The sequence below is a fragment of the Dromiciops gliroides genome, chromosome 5, assembly GCF_019393635.1.
Source record: "Dromiciops gliroides isolate mDroGli1 chromosome 5, mDroGli1.pri, whole genome shotgun sequence".
NCBI lineage: Eukaryota > Metazoa > Chordata > Mammalia > Microbiotheria > Microbiotheriidae > Dromiciops > Dromiciops gliroides.
Window position 1 is genome coordinate 168,692,568 of NC_057865.1, and position 7,851 is coordinate 168,700,418.

Sequence of the window (7,851 nt, forward strand, 5' to 3'; positions counted from 1 at the left end):
ACATTCCCTCAGAGGCCATCATAAAGAAGAGGCCAGATTCTTTTTTTCAACCCTTTACTCTCAGATATTCTACTTCTGATTCATCTACCAGAGCTCAAATAATGCTAACTGATTTTCTTCCTTATGAGTCCTGTTTTCAGTAGCTCTAACTAATCTTGATACGTTGTTTTTCATTTTCTCTTTGATATTGACATTGAATATTGGATTATATATAATAAACTTCATTTTTTCCCTTATATAAGCTCTTATTTGCACTTCTCCCCTGGCCAGACTACCTAGGTATTTTTTACTTACTGAAAAAATATGTATGCTTTTCTAAATTGCCCATATTTCAAATCAAAGTCCGTACTTCAAAAATCTTTCATCAACTCCAATTCTCTTCTTTATTCCATGTTGCAACAACATTTATGCCATATTCCTGACAGCCCCATTTATTTAGCATGGCATTTAAGAGTACCTAGGATCACTGTACTCAATTCAGTTTAATTCAATTGAAATTTAATGCCACATACTGAACACCTACTAGGTACTAAGGATTATACTAAGTGTTAGGGATACAGATTATATTTGATTGGGACCATGCAAATTGCATACAGTTAAGAATAAAAGAAAACATGCTTCACTCTGGAGTTTAGTTAGTCTGTCAAAAGCATTTTATTCATGATATAAGCAATTAGAGGAACAAGCAATTGCAGGGAGAGACATAAGCCTTTTGAGTTTCCCCTGACAGTCATGTGAGCTCTGCCTAAAGCAATTCCCAATTAACATTTATAGTAACAATGAAATAAAATATGAAGAGATACTATCAAAAGGACAATGAAGGCCATTTTTTAGTAACAGATTTGTAATATTCAACACAGGCAAGCATGGTAACATGGACACATTCTTGGAAATATTTACTTGATCATTCTGACATCTAGTAAACCAGTGGCATGTCCTAATTCTATCACCCTTCCAACACAAATCCTTAAGGTGTGCAACAGTAAGAAGGTCTTATTGATTATTATTTTAGATATTTATATAAATAAATTTAAGGTAATTTTAGGAGGCAAAAAATACTCACAAGGTGATAGGGTCAAGAGTATTTCCCAAAGAGTGTTGACTTTGAGGTAATCCTTGAATAAAAATAGATTCTGACAGTTAAAGATGAATAGAAAGTTAACTTCAGGAATGGGGAGATGGTTTGTATTAATTTGCTGTGGTGGGACATGCGCAGTCAGGTCTGAGAAACATTGCTCCAATTTGACTGAAACATAAAGTATATTCTATGAAATAAGGCTGATATGGCAAGTTAGAGCCAGATTGTAGAGAGTCTTCAAACCTAAGCTGGAGAATTTATGTTTTATGGTAGTTACAATAGTGAGCCAATGTAGACCTTAGAGCAAACAAGTGTCATAATCATATTTGCTTAAAGAAAAAAAAATGGGAAGCCATGTGCAGAATGTAATAGAAAAGGAAGAGACTGGGTGTAGAGACATAAAATGTGACATTCTTACAAGAGTCCAGAAAAGAATCAGCAAAAGACTGTGCTATTGGTACTGTTGTGTAAGGTGGTATCTACATGTATCTATAAGACTTACTAAGGTTTTTTTTTTTTTTTACTGTACAAACAGTGAGGAAAAGATGATGATTCTGAAGGTATGAATCTGGATGACTGAGAGGCTGATAGCCCCCATAAGAAATACAGAAATTTGAAGTATCTGTACATGGTGACTGGAATGGGATTAGCCAATGAGTTCCATTTTAGGCATATTGACTCAGTTTTCAATAGGACATGCAGGTGTAAATGCCCAACAGATAATTACTTATGTAGCCATGGTATTCAAGAGTGAAATTATGTTGATTTGAGAGTGAACCATTCATACCAGATGAGAATAGAAAACAAAAGTATATAAAGAGGAAAAAGAAAGAGAGAACAGAAGAGTGTCTAGTTCTTTACCTAGGAGATTACCAAGAATATACAAAGTGAGAAGCTCTGGTGAAAAACAGTGTCATGGAAGCTATAGGAGTAAGGTTTATTTTTTTTTTCTCTAGGAGAAGAGGGTGAGAAAAAAAATCAGAGTTAGCAGTTAATAGATGTGAACCTGTGAGAGAGAAATTTTGAAAGTTTGTTAAGATTGAAAGCTAATATGTGAGGCACTGACTAGTGCCCAGCTAGTGGAGACATGGGAATGAGAAGAGTTAGTGAAAGGGAAAAGAAACAAAATAGGACAGGGTCAAGTAAAATATTTTTCTTCATATAAATTAAATTTTATTTTTATTTTCAGTTTCAAATTCCTTCCCTCCCTTTACTGCATCTCTAAACCATTAAGAAAGCAAGAAATAGAATGCCCCTTAGGTATACAAAGTCACACAAAACATTTCCACATTAGCTATATTTTAAAAAGACAGAAAAAGAAACCAATAAAAGATAAAAGAAATCAGGAAGTGAGAATAAAAAGTTTAATCAACCACTCTCAGTCCATCAGCCAGTTCTTTTTTTTTTTTTTGATGGGGCAATGAGGGTTAAGTGACTTGCCCAGGGTCACACAGCTATTAAAGTATCAAGTATCTGATTTGAACTCAAGTACTCCTGAATCCAAGGCCAGTGCTTTATCCACTGTGTCACCTAGCTGCCCCCATCAGCCAATTCTTTATCTGGAGGTGAATATAACTTTTTTCTCATGAAATCTTTCAAATTCTTGTGGATCATTGTATCACTGTATTCATCAGAGTTATTATGTCTTTTAACTGATGGTTATGCTTACAATATTAATGTCACTGTGTACATTGTTCTGCTTTTGCTCACTCCACTTTGCATTGATTCATATAAACTTAGCCATGGTTTCTTTTTTGTTTGTTTGTTTGTTTGTTTTTTCCTGAAACCATTCCCTAAGTAAAGGGTTTTTAAAGGATTGGGAAGATCTGGATTTGTTTATAACTCTCAGAGTCTGTAAACAGTAAGCGACTCTAAATGAGAGCAATGGAATAATTGTTGGGAAAACTCTGAGAGCAGAAAACAGAGGATGGAATTCTCGACAAAGGTATAATGGTTAGGCTTAGCAAGGAGAAGGGTCACATATTCTAAGAATGGAACAAAGGATAATAGGAAAAGCAATTAAATTGTGGATTTAGACCTGGAATGGATCATAGGAGCAATCTATCATGACCTCTCTTATTTTGCAAGTGAGGAACCTGATGAACAAAGAGGCTAAGTGATTTTCCTAGGTTTATACAAGTAGCAAGTGGCAAGGCTGGCATTCTAACTAAGGTTTTATGACTGGAAGAGACTGTGAGACTGATGACTTTGTGCAAAGTCATCAGTCTCACAGTCTCTTCCAGTCATCGAAGTTCAGTGGCAAGATTACTTTCAATGACATGAACTTGGCATCTTCTATGTCTAACCAAGATCTAAGCATTCTAAGGCACATCTATATATTTAGACAACTCAAATGGTGGTAAATGTTACTTGGGAAAGGATAGCTCATACTTTTGTATTCATCAATATCTTTACTCATTGATAAAATCTGATTAGATTAAATTGCAACAACAAACATTCCAGAATGGGGTGGGAGTGGAGGTGGCAAACAAACGTTTCTAAAATGAGTTATGAATCTGCTAAATCCAGCTGCACTAAATGCTAAAGGGTTTCACTAATCCCTTTTGATCTTTTTAATTTGGCTTTCTCATAATTGGTGCATTTGAAAGTGACTGGACTCTACTAACCTTAGATTCGAACATTTTCAAAAGGCTCTTATTCCTTTTGTTCTGTTAAAGAAAAAGTCATCTAAGCAGACTAACCTCATCATACTCATAATTCTAACGGAAGTTGTGGACAGAGCTTGTTTCTCCTAGTTGAATTTTATTATTTCTTCGAGGACCAGAAGCAAAGAAATGAAATGTACAATACGCATCTCACTTTCCTTTAGTCCACCATATCTATTTGAATACTTTCACTACTAATTCATATACTTAGATAAACTGAGTGTTAAGTTCTATTTCAATTTCCTTAGACAAGGATGGGAGATATCATTGTTAAAAAAGAAAAAAAAAGTATATGACATATTCTTCATTTTAGGACAAGAAAAATCCTTTGTGGGGATTTGGGTATCAATAAAAATATTCAGGAATGCAAAATAAACTATCTTTCATTTTGCAGAACTACCTTTAACTTCATGGTCATTTGGCCTTTCTCTTATTTCATATATCTTTGGTCTAGAGATTGTTCATATTCTAATTCTCTTGAAAATTAAACCAAAAAGGGTTGCTACACAAAGAAAGCAGAATATTTCTGTCTCTGTCTTTCTGCCCGTCTCACTGTATTTTGGTTTTGTGATTCTGTATATCTCTCTTTTCCCCTTATTTAGATGTTATTTTATTGCTATATAAAACTCCTCAAGAGGAAACTCCCTCTTTCCTATATTTTACAACTTATAATCCTAGTTGCCTAGTTAACTAGCTAAGTAAAGGTCCTACAGCCGGTCTGTAGAAGAGACAAGACATGAAGCCCTTCCTGATTTTCTTTAGCATTTTCTTTAATTCCTGGACTACTTCCTGGGCATTTGGATTTTACTTTACTTCCATAATGGTAAGGATTAAGAAAGTTTTTTTTACCTCTGGAGTACATGTGTTTGCCTCAAATCTTGGCAGCATACAGCATCTAAAAATCTTATGGAAAAGGGTCATGGCCCTGAATTTTGTGGCATATAGCTCTTGCATGCATTTTCATTTGAGGGATAAATTATAAGTTAGAGTTGACTGGAGGAGGCCTTAAACTTCTGGTTCTTCCATTTGGTGAAAGTAATTGCAGAGAAAATTATGATCATTACCCAGGACATTCAACTAGAAAGTCAGACTGCAATAAGTACCCCCTCACAAATACTTTGCCAAGACATTAAAAAGTAATATACAGTAGAGCCTATTATGAAACACTTTCTATTTTGCTTTGAAGAAACCATTTCTCAGCAAGGTTTTTATAGGAGATTTTTTTAAAGCTAGGTCGGGCTGTCTCCATAAGGCTTTTGAACATTTGTCAAGATGCTTGTAGAATAACCTGAATATTTTTGGAGTTTTACAAGGTGCATAAGGTGAAGAGCAGCAGTTACTGACAACTGTAACAATTTCTTCACCCAATCCCCCAAGTAAGGTTATTTGAGGCATAGTAGCCCATAGGATCAGTTTCTCTCCAGATGCTAGGCATTCTATTATTCAGAGTTCAAGGTTATATGCACACTGAAAAACTCTTTCAAACTGTTCCCCAAAGTCTCACCATAGGTCTTAATGATATGGGGGCTTACTTGGCCTTGGGATATAAGTAGCTCAGCTATAAAAAGGAAAGAGCATATTTTTCTCCGCTCCAGGAATTGCTGGCCAATCATCCTTATAAATATTTAAAAACAATCTTTAAAATATCAATATTTCTATGGAATTATATTGATAATGTGGCTGAATGAGATGTTATGTCCAAGACCAGTTCAGCTTTACATCTCAAACAGCAAGAAGTACATCAAATAACACAGAACAATGAAGAGTAAAGATAAAATGGGAAAATGTTTTTCAAGCACATCTAGCACAGAAAACTGGGAAAATATTAATAAAATGAGACTAAGTTCAATGGGTAAATAGTATGGAACAAGAGAAAGTGATGTTTAAACAGCAGAGAGGGCAAATATATACTGAACAATAAGAAGATTCAAAGAAATTTTTTTGAAAGAAAAAATGGAAAGAGAAGGTGGAAAGAAGAAGGGAAAGGAAGGAAAGAAGAAAGGAAGGAAGGAAGGAAGGGGAGAGATGAAAGGAGAAAAATAAAGAGAAGGATGTATAGAAGGAAAGGAGAGGAGAAAAAAGGAGAAAAAGAAAAGGAGGAAGAAGGAAAATAAAGGCAAGTGGAGGGAACATCTACATGATGCAGTGGATAAAGCACTGGCCCTGGATTCAGGAGGACCTGAGTTCAAATTAGGCCTCAGACACTTGACACGTACTAGCTATGTGACTGGGCAAATCACTTAACCCTCCTTTCCCTGCAAAAAAAAAAAAAGAAGAAAAAGAAAGGCAAGGAGAAAGTGAATGAAGGAAATAAAAAAAAATGAAAGTAAGGGTGGAAGATAAAAAGGTAGGTAGGAAGGAAAAAAGAGAAACTTGGAATAGAATTTATAATTCTCAAATATAATTGTTCCAAGTAAAAGTTGTTATACTTAGAAATATAATGGGGATTTTCTCTAAATAGTGAATTACCTGGAAAGGAGCATGGCAAATGCATAACTCAAAAATAAATATAATGGAGGAAGAATATTAAAACAATATCATAAGAATAATGCTTGAGATCTCTACAAAGAAAATTAATATTGAAGAAAGAATTTGATAATAAAACAACAAAATTGCTGGAATCCTCTCCCCCAAAATAACATGATGGTACAAGTATGGCTAAAATAATTCATGAAATAGCACAAGAATATTGTCTTAAACTAATAGAAATGGAAGGGGAAGTTTGAATAAGTAAAATCCATTAATCAATTACTTGAGAGATATCTTCAATTCAATTAACTCAAAATATACTGTCAAGTTATAGAATGTTAATAGTAAATAGCAAATCATAAACAGGAAGAATCCTTTCCTAAACCTACAAGAAAACATTATTAATCACACAAGACTATTCTTTCTCCATAGGAGATGAAAGGAAAAACCTAGAGTATAGAAGACTACAAAGTGAAAGAAATCACCCTAAATTGCATAATATGGAAAGCAAAGTTTAACTAGTAAAGAAAAAAATATTTATTTTTCAGGAAATTGTAGAGATTTTAAGCATTTCTTCTGAAGGACTTTGATGTAATTCCAATATTTAGCAGGAGAATATATCCAACCAATGAAATTAAAGGTACATGGGAAAATAGAAAAGACAAATAAAGGTTTACATGCCACAAGGTTCCCCCCCTCCCCCTTGGGGCAACGGGGGTTAAGTGACTTGCCCAGGGTCACACAGCTAGTAAGTGTCAAGTGTCTGAGGTCGGATTTGAACTCAAGTCCTCCTGAATCCAGGGCCAGTGCTTTATCCACTGCACCACCTTGCTGCCCCCTGACACAAAAAGTTATTTTGCTTGTTTTGTTTTGTTTTGTTTTAATTATATGCACCTTTGCAGAGGGCCTTTGAGAACAATAAGAGATTTTATGGTTGGAATTTACAACACCAAAAAAAACCAAACTGTAGGGACCAATTTTTAATTGGGGAGTGTTAGCTAAGCAGCTTGCTGCAATATTGGGGCAAGGAAAGAGACCAGCAGCCTCCCTTAAAACAGAACAGGATTTATTTTAACAAGAACGAACTTAAAAAAAAACAAAAACAGGATCAGTAGTATCAAGGGAAAGGAAATAAAATGGGGAAACGGAATTTATACAACCTGAAGAAATACCACTGCCCAGGAATCAGCTGAGAATACACAGCAGAGCTCCTGTCACCTTCCAGCTTCCAGCTAGAATGGCGACTTCTCCCCATTTCCTGAAACCCCACACAGCCCCCATCCAATTGTTTGGCCGCTCTGACAGTCACATGACTGCCCTCACTAGGCTTCCAATCATTACAATTTTGCCAGGCCCGTGTAGGCATCAGCGAGTGGTGATGATGTGAGGTGCCAGTGCCATGGCAACGGCTACAAGCAGTGGGTGGAGCACTGTGTGGTTTGTGGAGCCCCAGACCACTGCACACTGAGGCATAAAAACCTCAAATAACAATTAATTCTTTACAAAAAAACCAAAAACCACCCAAATCCAACAAAAATATCCTGAAAAGAATGAGGAGAAAGAAGAATTTAATGACCATTTCTCTGAATAATGTATCATGAGTTCATTTAAACAATATTTGTGATCTTGTGCAAGTCA